Here is a 16,373-nt window from a genome sequence, read left to right on the forward strand (position 1 = left end):
ATGTTGGCCAACAATGCATGTGCACTGCTGAGGAGGTTATTATATACCTACTCTGTCATACTAGTGCACAAGTTAGGAAAGGCACAATGTACTGTCGTCGCCAAACAAAATCCGGCCAATGCTATGCTAAGCTAAGGGCAGCTGTACGGTGCATGGGCCGTGCTCGACTCGACTGCAGCAGCAGGCTGGGCAGAGTCACGCAGCGCAGACTGCTCAGTCCTGTGCTGGTAGTCTGTAAATACATGCATGCCACGAAGGTACCATGTCACCTGCTGACTGTATGAAGAACTGTTGGTGTGCCAGTGAACACGTACCATACCACTTACCAGTGAGACTAGTGCACTGTATCCACGGTATTAGCCGGATTGTTTTGGTGCCGACTGCATAAAAGACTAATCAAGGTATGAAAGGCCAACCTTTTTTTCGGTGATTTCCGTTTTTCATTTCCTGACTTTTCAGATTCCTTTTTTTGTTTTGTTTTCATCGCCCTCTAGTGTACCATACTGTGTAATTTGCTGGCTAAAAACATAGGTAAACTGTTGTGACAGTGTGGCCTATAAACTGTTATAATGTACCTTTTGGCCAGTTCAGTGCTGTCATTCCATATCTCTCCGTACTGCCACGGAGAAAAGGCTTAGCGACCCGTGCTGATTCCCACTACAGGCATACGCAGCCCGGGGACTGCAGCGTTCGGGAGCGGAACGGACGACACCTCCGCAGCTACCGCTATGCCGACGAACACCATGGACTCTGGGTGGGCATTTTAGTGTGGCTCTGCTCCGAACTGTGAGTTTGACGTACCCAGGAGAATCAAAACGAGACAAAGGCAGTACGCAGAGGCCATTTTTCCAGCGACTATCACCAGATAAACTGGGTAAAGTGCCACAAACACTCTACTAAGGCCGCGGTCACACATGCAATTTTTTTGGCTGCGCCGCCAAACCGTAACTTACGGCAGAGGCGTAGTTACGCTTTGGCGGAAAGCTTGGATTTCGCTACGCCAGAAAAATGCGAGCGGAACCTCCGCGTTGGCGGATCAGCTTTGGCGGAACCTGCATAATATTATGCAAAGTGAAGGCTACTGTCACTGATTCTGTGTTTGTGTGTCGCTACTGTTGTTGTTTGGTTGTCGTTTGGTACTCTCTTTGCGTGTAGACTGCCTGGGGATCTTCCCTGCATGTACTGGGGTCATGAAGTGTTTGTAGACTCTAGAGCTGAAAGAACTAGTGCTGTTACTGTATTTCGAAGTAAAAACCAGGTTTGATAAAAAGATGAAGAGGGATATTGATAAGTTCACGTGGATTGCACAGAAGACGAAGACCTTTGTCCTGCCTGTAATGTTCTGGGACATTATTATTATTACAGTACTGGTCAAACCAAAGCACTAACAAAGACAAAACTAAAGACCAAGAACCAGGAACATAAAGCACAGAGAAAGGGAACAAAACAGATACACATATAAATATCGTACAAGATACTATAATAGTACAATACTATAATATAGTACAGTATTAACCAGGAGGCCTGCAACATCACATTCCTCCTTTTCTCGAAAGTCTACAACTACAGTCCATAGAAATACTGACCATAGCAAACTTCAACGTAGCATTTCAACAAACTAAATAAACCAAAATAGGCTGTCCAAAACGCGACGAATAACCAAAAGCGTTCTATCAATCCATGTCATAAAATATGTAAATATACAGTATAATGCGAGCTCATACATTGTTAGCCGAACGACCAGTCAAACACAACTGTCACACAGCCTAGTCAATGCCGAACAGAACAAGGGCCGGACAGGTTCCTTAGCATTTCACGCTTAACCTGTCTGACCTGCGGGGCTCCGCACGATGCTGGGGTGCCTCTTGCACTTCGGGGCTAGGTTCAGCTGGATGCTGCTGCCGGAATGGTTTGGTGAACTGTACGTTCCTCCGCACAAGCTTCCCATCCGGTGCCTGAACCACTACTTGGTCCCCATTCCGACTAACCACCACATGAGGTTGGTGATGGAATGGTGTGTCGACCTTCGACCGTGTCTCCGAACGCTTTAGCAGTACTGAGTCACCTATCTGCGTTGACTGGCTTGTGGCATGGTTGGCGTCATCTGCAGAGTCACGCATACTCTGCTTACGCTCGCTGTCACGATCTCTGACGGCCTCGTTTGTCGCTGGTTCACCGAGGGCTGGTAACTTGCAGTGCACTTTGCGCCCAAACAATAACTCAGCTGGAGCAACTCCGGTGGTGCTATGTGGCGTTGAGCGGTATGCCATCAAGAATCGTTGAACCTCCCGCTTCCACGTCTTTCCTTCCGCATATGCAGCACGGATCACTTTCATCAGGGATCGATTTTGTCGCTCAACTTCACCGTTAGCTCTCGGCCACAGTGGTGTAGTACGAAGCTGTTGAACACCACACTCATGTAGAAACTTCGCAAACCCTTCCGAGTTGAAAGGTGGGCCATTATCCGTACGCAAACTCGTCGGGATACCGTGTCGGCTGAACTGGGCTTCAATCATCGGAATCACAGCTTCAGCTGATGTTGACTTGACCACATCTACTTCGAAATATCGACTGTAGTAATCCACGAGCACCACAATGTGCTCGCCAGACGGTAGTGGACCCAGCAAGTCAACAGCCAAATGCTGCCATGGCGCATCTGGAAGAGGAGTGGACTTGACTGGCGGTGCATTGGCTGGCGCTGCAACCACTTGGCAGGCATGACACGACTTGCAGAGCTTCTCGGCCTCGCTATCCATGCCTGGCCACCAAACCTTGGACCGTAGACGCTCTTTCGTCTTCACGATGCCCTGGTGGCCCTCATGTGCCAACTGCACGGTCTGGTGTCGCAACTCTGTAGGGATAACAATGCGTTGACCTCTGAGCACCACCTTGCCAACAACAGTCAATTCTCCTCGGACCTGACGGTATGCTGCTGGCAGACCATCCCAAGATCCGTCATGAAGGCACTTGCGAACAGCAGATAGCTCTTCATCTTCAGCTGAGCTACGTTCAATCGTTCTGATACCGATAGCGATGGGTGCTGCTGTCTGAGTGATAAGTCTAACCGACTCTTCATCACTGCTGATTCCTGGATCCGCCGCTGCAACGGGCAGGCGAGAAAAAGCGTCAGCGATGTTCGTCTTTCCAGGAATGTGCTTGACTCGATAGCTGTACGGCTGTAGGCGCAGGACCCATCTCTCGATCCTGGCACTGGGCTTGGATCTTGCCGAATAAATCACTTCCAGCGGCTTGTGGTCGGTGCAGAGTGTAAACTCCCTGCCTAGCAGATAGGTGTGAAATCGTTCACACGCCCAGACAATACCAAGAGCCTCTCGCTCGGTCTGCGAGTACCTCCGCTCTACCGCTGACAGTGATCTGCTCGCATACGCAACTGGCCGCCAAACACCATCCTGCTTCTGGACAAGCACAGCTCCGAGCCCAACTGGACTGGCATCCGTCACTAACTCGATCGGCGCTTCAGCATCATAGTATGCCAGTGTTGAGCTGGACACCAGTAGTCGCTTCAGGTGGTCGAACGCTTGCTGTTGCTCTGTAGTCCACTTGAACTGAGCTCCCTTGACCGTGAGGCGACGCAGTGGCTCAGCAACTGTAGCAAAATCAGGGATGAATTTTGCACTGAAACCGGCTGTACCGAGGAAGCTTCTTACTTCCGACGCATTGCTCGGCCTGGATGCTTCTGCCAAGGATCGTATCCTTTCCGGAGTTGGTTGTATGCCCTTGTCAGATATCTGCAAGCCGAAGAACTCAATGGAGCTCTTAGCGAACTCACACTTTGCTGGGTTGACTGTGAGGTTGACCTGCTGCAAGCGATTCATCAATGCATGAACCCTCACATCATGCTGGTTCAGTGAGTCCGCATGTAGCAAGATATCATCAGCTCCGTTTCTGCAACCGGCCAAATCCTTGATCACATCGCTGATGATCTTCTGGTACAGCTCTGGTGCTGAACTTATACCAAATGGCAGTCGACGAAACCGGTACAACTTCCCATTTGCAGCAAAAGTTGTCAGGTAGCGGGACTCTTCTTCCAACTCTACTTGGTGAAATCCCCACTTCAGGTCAATCTTCGAAAACACCGTGCTGCCATTGACTTCATGCAGCAACTCCTCTGTTGTTGGCATCGGATGTCGTTCTCGGACGATGGCTTCATTGACCCGGCGTAAATCCACGCACAAATGGATGTCGCCATGCTTCTTTGGTGCTATCACAATTGGGCTTACCCACGGCGTCGGGCCCACAGCTTCTTCAATAATTCCTGATTGCTGTAACTCCTGAAGTTTTTCATCCACCTTGGTTTCATACGCATATGGTATCCTATGCTGGCGTTGGACCACAGGTGGAACTTCAGAGTCTACATGAAGACGTGCTTGGTAGCCAATTAACTTGCCCACACCACTGAACACACCAGGATACTCATTCTTGATTTCATCGTTGATACTGGGGCTAGCTGTGGCGCTGCCAACTTGATTCACGTCAGGTAGCACCAAAGCCTTCAACTTGAGTGCAGTACTACGTCCCAGCAAGAACTCTCCATCTCCTCTGACGACGATCACTTCGTCCTCAGTGCGCTCTGAGCCGCATTGGAAAATTGCAGTAAACTTGCCGACGACATTCAGCTGGTGTGCTCCATACGCGAAAAGCTTCCTGGTGCACTTCGTCAAAGTGACACCGAGGCCTTGCAATTGCAGCTGGCCCAAAGTCGATTCTCCCAACAAGTTGCATGATGCTCCAGAATCGACTAGCACTCGCGTCGACACGCCATTGAGGCTGACATCGATAGAGGCCTGTGTCAAATTACTTCCTCGCACTCCAAACACAAAATCGTCTACATCTTGAATTTGATTTGCCGAGTGATTTTCTTTTCTGTACAAACTTGCCTTTCCCGACGACTTGGGAGCGTGACGCGTGTTGCCTGTACGCTGTTTGTCACCTCCGTTGCATTTGGATGCGAAGTGACCGTTTATGCCACACTTTCTACACCTTTGGCCACGTGCAGGACAGTTCCGGTCGCGGGCGAAGTGGCCAACTTTTCCGCAGTTGTGACACTCTTGCTGGGGTACGCCGTGCACAGCATTCACACTTCCTGGTGCAGCTTCACCCGTACCGTACGAACTGGACCCATGCCCATCATGGCTTGCACTGTGACTTGCACTTGTCGATGTTGACATATCACGTGCGTGCTGCTCCGTTGTTTCATACTCGCGACCTTTTTTCAAGGCCACCGCCAAAGTGAGGTCGTCGACTTCTAACAATAGGGACCTTTCGCATTTGCTACGAAACGAATGCGAAACGAAAGTTTGATTCGGCTCGTAATCGTTTCGTTGAAAACAGATTTCAGGTTTCGCAAGTCGTCATGCAAATGTGCATGGCAACTACGAATACGGCCGCGGACGCCGGTAGTTTGGCGTACGGGTTTTTACACGCACACGTGCATGGATCATGGAATCAAGGGAAAAATGTGTACCTTGCCAAACATGTGTACCTATCCAAATAAATGTGTACCTGACGGATTCGGAGCGTGCCACGAATGAAGAGGCTTCCATTCGTGAAAACGAGTTCTCCGCAGCTACTCTGACGAATCCTCGAACCCAGGTGACGAATCAGCATTCGTTTCGTATCCGTACGCGGGGTGCGAAAGGTCCCTAATTTCTTTCTCAGGCGATTGTCCGATATCCCTATGAGCAGTTGGTCGCATACATGATCCTCCATGTCGGTGCCATAGTCACAGTATTTGCCTTGCCCAAGCAAACGGGTCGAAAACTGAGATACTGTTTCACCAGTCCGTTGTGACATCTGACGAAGCTTATAACGTTCGAACCTCTTGTTGGCCACGAACTCGAAAGCCTTGTCCAAAGCACTCACAGCTCGCTCGAATAAATTGTCGGTATCCTCATCTTCTGTTAGCGTTTCGAATTTCTCCTGTACTGGCATACCAGCCAAGTACAGCAACAGACTCCTCTGCCTCTTCGCGGATGTTATGTTCTGCCCATCCACATAGTACTGGAATGATCTCTTCCACCTGCGCCATCTTGCAGAAACTTCATGGGCAGGACCCTCGAGATCGAACGGCTCCAAAGCCGGGCCTACTCCTGTGAGCGCCATTGTCACTGAGGCCTACTCAGGTCATCTATATGACTATAACTATTAAATCTAGTTCATCTTCGTCGCCAATGTAATGTTCTGGGACATTATTATTATTACAGTACTGGTCAAACCAAAGCACTAACAAAGACAAAACTAAAGACCAAGAACCAGGAACATAAAGCACAGAGAAAGGGAACAAAACAGATACACATATAAATATCGTACAATATACTATAATAGTACAATACTATAATATAGTACAGTATTAACCCTAGGACGGCCACCACTTTCAGTACTACTAGAACGGCCAAACGGTGTCATTTGACACCTGCATACATTTCCATGTCTAAGACCTATGATAAAGGTTATTATAGTTTTTGTTTTCAGTGCTGGCTATCACTATCGGTATTTATGATGTACACAACAATTTAGGATTCACCCAGACACTATTGTTGGCTATACGCAACTAAAGTACAATGTACGCGTAACGGCAATTGCGTTGAATAAACTCAATTACTGGCAAAACTTCAATTACTTGCATAGGAATTTCTTATAATCACAGATTTACAATAACAAGCAATGTGTCAACGTCACTGGGCACATGAGTAACTGTTTTTCGGGAATATGTGCTTTGGCATAATCGATTACTCGATCGTCACGACGAATGACACACAGTAACAAGTACAAACATGGACTGACTATGAGCATCATTTTTTCACCAAGCTGACACATATGCTGCAAGAGATGGTTTAGGCTAGTAACGATTGCATTTTAGACTCTTTCAAAGAGGTATACCCTTCTCTTCTCCTTGGCTGGCACTTAGCAACCAGATGCCATAACTATCTACATGTACAAGTTTATTGACCAGTGCAGGAATGAGCGTTTTCTGGATATGCATGAACTAGCAAAGGTCTGGGCTATTGTGAAGGCGTTGATTCCTGTCACATCTATTCATTTATCTGACCGCCTTGCAGGGGGACATCCTCTGGAATAGTCTTTGTTGAGTAGATCCACCACATTCGATCGAAACGGTCAAGGACATATCTCGTCTTTTACTAGAATTGGACGATGTGGGGCTTCCTACTCTCACCATGTAAAACATATGGCTCTACGTGGTCTACACTAGGCGGACCATTGATAATTCTTGCTACTTCTACCTTCTATGTCTACCATCTTTGCATCCTACAATGTAATCTTGAAAAACAAAATGCAATCCGCGATTATTGGCGATGAAGTTAGAAGGTAGTTCACTTCAATTTACCAAAGTGGTTCATACTGCAACTCGTTATTCTCCAACAGTTTCTTGACCAGTAATGCACTGATGATGAAGTTATAAGTTATGACTTGGCAATCACCTTCTGCAGCATCCGGGGCCAATAAAGAGAGAGGAGGCATCCCAGTGGCTGCCTTCCCGTTTAGCCTGAAGCGGAGGAGGAAGAGGTTTGGTTCAAGAGCCTTATTAGCTTGGCAAGTAGTTAGAAAGGATTATCTACACAGCACCATCCTTGCGATAATGCGGTGTACCATGTCCAGGTTGCAGAGTTGCGATTCCTCTTCCTCAACACTATCCATTTCGGGGTCTCCGCCACTCCTGCAACTGTTTCTGACAATTCCTTGTCTGGACTATCCCGCAACCCTCGTCCGCTCTCTGGAGGCTCGTAAACCTCAACACATTCTGAATCCACAGGTGGTACTCAGGTGTTGTGACCGTACGATTCGCCTTTATATGACAGGACAGATCCATCACTGCCAAGGTCACTACACTTGACCACCCATCAAATGAAGATAAAATGGGCAATTTCGCTTTCATGGTCATCAGATTCATGAATGGTAATAGGCTACATCCGTTCCAGTATTTCCTTGGCCGTCAGACCACGATGGCTCCTCTGGGGCAATTTACAGGAAAATGAAAGGGAATGAGCAGTATCAAAGACATTAGCTGAAGAGTGTTTGTGTAATCTGTGCACTAATGGTTACCCGCCCAAATTCGCGATTCTCACCCGACGGTTATATGGTGATCATGCACTCTTCTTTTGTCTGGTTGGCATACGAGCAACTCGATATGGCCGACACCTTCGAAATGTGTTCATATTGTTTCCATCTAGCTGCAATAATGGCTTTTTATAGTGCAGGTGTCAAATGACACTGGTTGGCCGTTCTAGGTATACGTACTCGCCATTATGGTATCTCATCAATTACAAATCAAAGGTTTATGGCAGACGAAAGAGGAAGAAAAATTAGGAATAGTCACAAGATTTGAGCTTATTCTGATTAGCCATATTTCGGTAATTCCAAAAGTTTGACTCGCGCGGTGTCAAATGACACCATTGGCTGTTCTAGGGTTAACCAGGAGGCCTGCAACATCACACTGCCTCTTGTCCGAAATAGAGAAAAGGAGCGGACAGGAGCAGCTGTGGACGACGACGACGACGACAACGATCTTGACTGGGAGGATATTGTAAAGCGTGCCAAGTGGCCTCTTCTCAAGCGCTATTATGAGCTGTTCAATGCTCACCCCACCATGGGAATAGCCCTGGGCACGGACACCGCTAGAAGTAGCGAGGAGGAGGAGGATTGTGACACCGGTGCTGATAGGAGTGCTGCTGCTGCTGATGCGAATGCTGGTGCAGCTGGTTTAGTGCTCCAAGTTCAAGTGGAAGACGATGAAGTAGATGAAGCACTTCCCGTTCTACTGGATGAAGACTACGGGGTAGGTGATGATGGACCTGGAAGCGAGCGCGATGTGCCACCCAGTAGCAACGACAACGAAGATAACGAACAGGCCGTGTCCGAACAACCAGCAAGGGGTGCTCAAGCACAGGTAGCAGTGAGCGACGCACAGCAACACCCAACACCGAACACACCACCTACAAGAATTGTGCATGCACGTACCCAAACAGTAACACCACCCCAGCAGGAGCAACAGCGGCAGTTCCTTGATGGAATGGGTGCAATTCTAAACGGTCAAGCGCAGCAAACTTTAGCCATCCAGGTGAGTTTAAATTTTGAAAATGTGCCCACGAATATATCTTTTTTTTAATCCACTGCAGTAACTACAGGTATGTAAATGTTTGGAATGTTTCATTGAAAACCGAACACTTCTCTACTCCCCAGTGTCCTGAATTTCTGTGTACCGTATTTTATGGCGTATAGACCACACTGGAGCATAAGCCCGACCCAGATTTTTATAATGAAATATAGATGACTTCCATACATTTCACGGTTCATTTCACCATAAAGCCGCTCCAACCTTTTTTGGTTGATGTCCAGTGTTTAAGCCCGGCTTTTACTCTGGAAATAGGGTACTTAATTTAACCCTTTGGGGTGCATCAGTCATTAACGACTGATATTAATGTAGCTCCGTTCTTGTAACGTTCTTCGTCACTGTTAGGCGCTGCATCTGCAGCTGTATTATTGGGTGTTAGTGGCTGTCATGAGGTAGGTCCCTGGGGAACGGATACGACAGTTTACTTTCTTCATCTTTTTTTGAATGACTGCAGGCCCAGCTCCAGCAACAGCAACAGAAGTTTGAGGAGCGGATGAGTCAACAGCATGAAGACAAGGATGCCAGGGCACAGGAGCGCCATCAGCAGTTTGTTATGACTATGCAGCAATCCATGATGACATTCCAAGGTACGCTGATGCAGAACCACTTTGGAAGGAGGAGACGACACGCCAGCAGCAGCGACTCTGATTAAATGTGTTGGTCACATCAGTGACTTATTTCAGAATAATCTCTCTGCGTTCATTACATTCTTGCTGACATGGCTATACAATAATTATACACGATGGAATGTACGACTAGCTGATTGCACATAATATGTCCGAATGCAGCTCTTTCAATGCCTATGCTGTGAACACTCAACATCTTAGGCACGCATATGATTCTTTCTAATTCCTAAGCTCCAGCTGTTTGTTCTTGCTGCCATGCCTGTATCTACTAGTAGCTGCCGGTGGTAATGGTGTGCTAATTGCGTTTCTCAGTGGCGACTCTGATTAATGTATTGGTCAAATCAGTGACTGATTTCCGAATAATCTCTCTGCGTTAATTACATTCTTGCTGACATGCCTATACAATATACACAATGGGATGTACGACTAGCTGATTGTACATACAATGTCCGAATGCAGCTCTTTCAATGCCTATGCAGTGGACCCTCAACATCTTCGGCACGCATATGATTCTTTCTAATTCCAAAGCTCAAGCTGTTTGTTATATTATTATTATTCCACAATTATATAGAAATTTATACCATTTGAATCTTTTATGCTACATGAGGAGACAATAGTAATGACATTTTTCCAATGAGCCCAATTTTATGACGCTCCATGTTACTGAAGGACTAACTTCGATCATTGGGATTGTAGAGCCCCATTCTCTAGGATCTGTCTACATCTTCTTTGTTTCAATGTCCAGCATAAGCGAACGTGTGGATCAAGCATAACTGCTTGGTTGACGTTGCCGCGGGAATGCGTATAATAGTGATAATAATAATTCCACAATCAGGATGACATAGTGCCAATAAACATGTGATGCAAGCGATTTTAACCAGCCATGGTGGGGAAAACTGAGAATAAACAGGAGAAAAGATAACACTGAAAACAAAACAAAAGGAATACTAAAGGAACCTGGAGAAATCAGTATGAAGATTAGGCTAGCAATGAAAAACAACGAAACTCTTGTCAATTCAACTTAGGTAGGCGTGTGCAGAATGGAACAAAATGCAGCATAGGTGTCGCAAGACTGCCTCCTGCGTAAGCCGAGGCCAATGAAAATAGGACTTGAAGATAGGGGATTATAAAATGATCGATGATCTGGCAAATGGGAACTGGAGAGAACATCTAGTAGGCGAGCTATTTTTGAACCAGGTTTTTAAATGTGCAAGTGCGTGGGAAGGAGCAAGTTTTAGCTAAATGCAGAAAATGAATTTGCATGCCGAGTGGGGAAAGCGTTCCGAGAGAGCTTGTTGCTGTCTATCCCGTCTGTACTGGTAGCTGCCTGTGGTAAGGGTGTAAAGAAACATGAACTAAGAAAGCAAAATGATTGTCTCAAAAGGAGGTATTCGTCGTGGATTTCTATATGCGTTAGCTGGTTTAACTATTGCGAACATTCAGTGATAACATTGTAGTAGCATGATGCATGGAGTGCATGGATGAGCTAGGGTTTACAATGGCATGTACGCAATGATGTGTGCACTAAAGACAAAACTCCTCTATTTTATAAAGTATCAACTAGCACGTACATTGTAGGTATTATTGACATCATCACAATGAGTACCAATGATGGAGTACGGATCGCTCATAAATGGAAGCTTTGGATCACTGTAATAGCATTCTTCCATGCTGTTGACTTACACAAAGCCAAGTTTGCTCATGCGATGGGATCCTGCTGATGGGTGTACTGAGCTAGCTTGTTGCGAATGCTCAAGCCAGCCTGATCAAACTCCGCATTGGGCTGATCGTTCGGCCCAGCATGGTACCTGTCGTATGTTGCATCGTCGATGAGCCATGTTGCTTCCACTGGACATCTCCAGCGCTCGCATACATTATGAATGGCACAGCAGACAATAGCTACACGACTGGAAAACTCTGGGTCATTCAAGTTATTGTGCGCCCGGACCCTAAATCTCCCTTTCAGCCTCCCAAACGCCTGCTCTACCACTCGCCTGGTACGGATTAGTCGATGGTTGAATGTCCGCTGCCAGGGAAGCAGGGCCGTATTGTCATCATGGCACTTCATGAGCGTGGCAGACAAAGGAAACGCAGAATCGCCAACAAGATACGGGCGAATGTACGAGCCTTGGATCGTGAACTTTTCAGTTCCAGTCTCCTTGATCGTAAGCCACTTCCGCTCACCAATCTTGGGTGCCAGCCGAGATGAAGCGTAAACACTAACGTCACCGGCCGATCCAGCACGCCCAGCGTTCACATCCAGGAACAAGCCGCATGCATCAACTATGCCTAGGGTGATGATGGCAGAGTACTTCTTATAACACCAGTAGCAGTCTGCAAATTGCACCGGTGGCTTTTTTGATTTTCATAAACGTTCCGTGCACAGCTCCTCCGCATCTCTCAAGCTTTGCTAAATCTTTAAATTCTTGCATGGTTTTCTTCATCTCGTTCCCTTCTGGGAAGCGGATTGACCGTGATGCCATGTCTTTAAACAATATATCTACGGTTGAATGAACGATGTGGACGGCGGTGGACTTGCCGATTGCGTACTGTCTCGCCAGTTCCCGGAAGGTAGGCCCATGTGCCAGCCAGTGCAACATGATGGCCAGTCGCTTGTGGCTAGGAATAGACGCTCTCCATTTTGTGTCCTTTCTTGCCAGCAGTCGTCCGAACTCCTCGTGAAATCGCCAAAATTCCTCCTTGCCCATGCGCAAATGATTAATATACTGCGCGTTTTCGAAATCCAGAACACGATACTGCATAGTCATGAGCGGGTAGTTACGGAGGAAATCAGTCTCCCAGACTCCTCGGCCCCTCAGCGCTGACCAGAAGCGACGCCATTTCTTTCTTCCCAGAAGTGCGTCTGCATACGTACGAACTCCGAGGTTGACAACTATGGGTATCCATGCTGGAATAGATGATGGAATATGCAGTGAACCACTACCTCGCTGGACGGTCGTAGTGGAAGTGCCCATGTCGCACACATCCATGAGGCTGTTTGACAGGACATTCAGTGCCAAAAAGGCAGTAACAATTCTAACCTGTCTTCGGCGCTCACGATCCATGATTACTTCTACACAAACTTCGCTTCTTTAAACAATTCAATGGTGAAACTAGTTCACTCCCGGCTATCCAAATGTCAATTCAAAGTTCTTTTCAAGATTGGTGAACACTAGATATCTGAAGACAATCGGGAACAAGTGTTCGTTTATACAGACTATAGGTTGGAGACTGGAATAATAGAAGAGTATGCAAGGCAGTGTTGTGTTAGGCTCTTGCTTATCTGACGTTTGTTGTTTGCCAGTAGTGTTTGGATGCAAACAGAACTAAGGAAGGATGAGTAAAGGCTACGTGGTGACCATAGAGTTGTGTGTGAGGAATATCTAACATCAACAGGTCATGGTAATGATGTGTATTGAACTAAACTACCTGCCTAACCTAGGTGCTTCCCAAACAAACTAGGCTACTTGTAGGTTGATGTGTGGTGTACGGTGTTTGCCTATTGTCGATAGGCAAACTCTGTACAGTACACATCACCCCCCCCCCCCCTCCCCTCCCCTCCTAGTTTGCGTTGGGTGACCGGGTGACCAGGTGACCAGGAGGCCTACATGCACTACATGCATGTGTGCCAGGTAGGCAAATACTACACAATGTCATCTTGCTAGTTTGTTTTCGCAAACACCTAGGTGTAGGTGACGATAGATACTACTAGTAACTAGTAACAGTATGAAGTACGTGAATGCATTGTATTTTGCCCCTAGAAGAAGCTAGTGATAGTAGGTGCATGCAAGTAAGTCAAAATAGTGTTTGTTACGCATCAAGGTGTGATAGCATGATAGCATGATGTGCAAACAAATGCCATCATTGTCGTCAAAAATTATACGTGAGCAGCAGAGATGAGCGGTGAAATAATCATGCCGATACTTACGTTATGGTCACACTCCATACTTCCAAGCCGTGCTTATCAAGTGCTGGGAAAGCTTTTCAGGCAGTGCAAATGCTGGAAAACACGCAGTCCAAGCCACCCGCGGGTACGAGTACCGTTGGATCTAGCGCGTGAACTGTAAAATGACATGTCTACACACACAAAAAATGGTGCAGGCCTATCTAAAAAAATGGAAATTCCAACATATTGGAAGTTTCAGCGCGTACCAGCGTACATGCCAGTCACTTTCACTGGCGGGGTCAACAAATTAGAACTCGAAGGTGTCGCACGCGCTAGATACGACTCGTATTGCTGTTTTTTGTGAAAGGCTGAGCGCGCTTTTGGCCACGCATGAACCGCAAGCGTACCGCGTCCACGCGCCAGTTGTGAACACAGCTTACGCCCCTTTGGCGTCGCGACCTCGGGCAAGATCACTCACAGACGTCGGGCCTGATCAGAGCGTCATTCCCTCGCAACTGTGTAGGATTAGGTATGTATTTACTGAAGTACCGTTAAAGTCTTCTGCATAGCTACGGTAATAACAGCAGTTCAACTCAGCTACGGGAATAACACCAGTTCAACTCAGCTACGGGAATAACACCAGTTCAACTCAGCTACGGGAATAACACCAGTTCAACTCAGCTACGGGAGTAACACCAGTTCAACTCAGCAACGGGAATAACACCAGTTCAACTCAGCTATGGGAATAACACTAGTTCAACTCAGCTACGGGAATAACACCAGTTCAACTCAGCTACGGGAATAACACCAGTTCAACTCAGCTACGGGAATAACACCAGTTCAACTCAGCTACGGGAATAACACCAGTTCAACTCAGCTACGGGAATAACACCAGTTCAACTCAGCTACGGGAATAACACCGTCTTTGTGGTCCACTTCACAACAATAACACACACAGAAGTCTCTGCTGTGAGCACGGTGGCTCGGCAATGGCTTTATTATTGATATTATTATATCTCCTTCCTGATATTTTTTCTTTTCTTTTTTTTTTTTCTTTTCGAATAATTGTACGCATAGGGCCTGATATCATAAGAAAAATTAGCACAAGACACTGCTGCTAATATAGTCGCACAGCAAAACACACAGAAAACGACAAAATGTTACAATGAATGTAACAACACCCGTCCAAGCTAAAGGACCGACATCCCTGCCCCAGGACGGCATCTCGAACCCCCCACACACTCACCACACGGTCATCATCCAGCTTCAGTTCAATCACTGTATTCTTCCCCTGCAGACTCAACCCCCCTGTCACTAGCCATACAATCTGAAGCTGTATGTAACCATACAATGGCCCACGACGCACACACCACCCCTACGTTTTTTTTTTAACTAAAAAAGAAAAGCAGTCGTAACTGCAACAGCCACATGGCCAATAAGAAAAACCAATACGATAATATATCGATAAATACACACCCAGAAGTCAGGGGTGGGAGGGTGGGATACAAACTGCACCAACGAAAAGCCACTGCGAAGTGACAGGAATGCGGTCCAGCACAACATTTTTGCGGACGCAAAAAGTTGTGGGGAAATCCCAAAATCGGTGCGATTTTGCATGAGCCCAAATGTTCAGGTTGCCCACAAAGACACAAGCTTTCCAACTCTCTTTGGCCGTTGGAAAGCGTACCGTCTTTGTGGTCCACTTCACAACAATAACACACACAGAAGTCTCTGCTGTGAGCACGGTGGCTCGGCAATGGCGACAGAAAAGGATAGCCCTGGGTACATGCCTTGCCATATACTCTGTGTTACCTGTCAAATTGTGTCATCCGATTCGGCTGCATAGCGCTTGCATAGATTCCCAATATTTGCCAATACGAGGTTTGGATTCGTCCAGTAAGGCAGACTGCACTATCCATGTTCCTGAACAACACTCTCATTAACATTCTACTCGCGCAGCATCTATAGAAAACAGCTCTCGGCCCTGGTATACGTCATAGAGATGTAAAGGCCATGGTAAATGCCAAGCATGTGTCTCGCCATACGATGGCTGGCCCAGCTGCTGATGTGATCATGCCAAAACGTCTGTATATAGGCCACAGTCCATACTGTACGGTAAGGGCATTGACTCGGTAGGTACCAAATGGCCCCCCCTGAACCCAGGCATCTTCGTGCTCTTCAGACCACTGCGATAGCCACACAACTGAGCGCAAGATTAAGACAAGATATGTCACTTCCGTGCCCAACGCCTCCACCTGTGGAAACATACAAGTCACAGAAGCGAAGCACAAACACAACACACAACTGCAGGCCAAAGAGGTACTGTACTGTATTTCTCACTAATTCCCCCGACGGTACTCACACCCATCAAACTGTGCTACTTTGGCAATATTTCTCCCACTCGTTTCCCGAAGGCATTCACACCCATGAAACTGCGGCATCAGCTCTCTCTTCCTCTCTTTCTCTCTCTCTCTCTCTCTCTCTCTCTCTCTCTCTCTCTCTCTCTCCTTCTCTCTCGCATTACCCGAAGGCATTCACACAGACCAAACTGTGCCACTGCAGCATTAGCTCTCTCTCTCTCTCTCATTACCCGAAGGCATTCACACAGACCAAACTGTGCCACTGTGGCATTAGCTCTCTCTCTCTCTCTCTCTCTCTCTCTCTCTCTCTCTCTCTCTCTCTCTCTCTCTCTCTCTCTCTCTCTCTCTCT

The sequence above is a fragment of the Sycon ciliatum genome, chromosome 13, assembly GCF_964019385.1.
Source record: "Sycon ciliatum chromosome 13, ocSycCili1.1, whole genome shotgun sequence".
Classification (NCBI taxonomy): domain Eukaryota; kingdom Metazoa; phylum Porifera; class Calcarea; order Leucosolenida; family Sycettidae; genus Sycon; species Sycon ciliatum.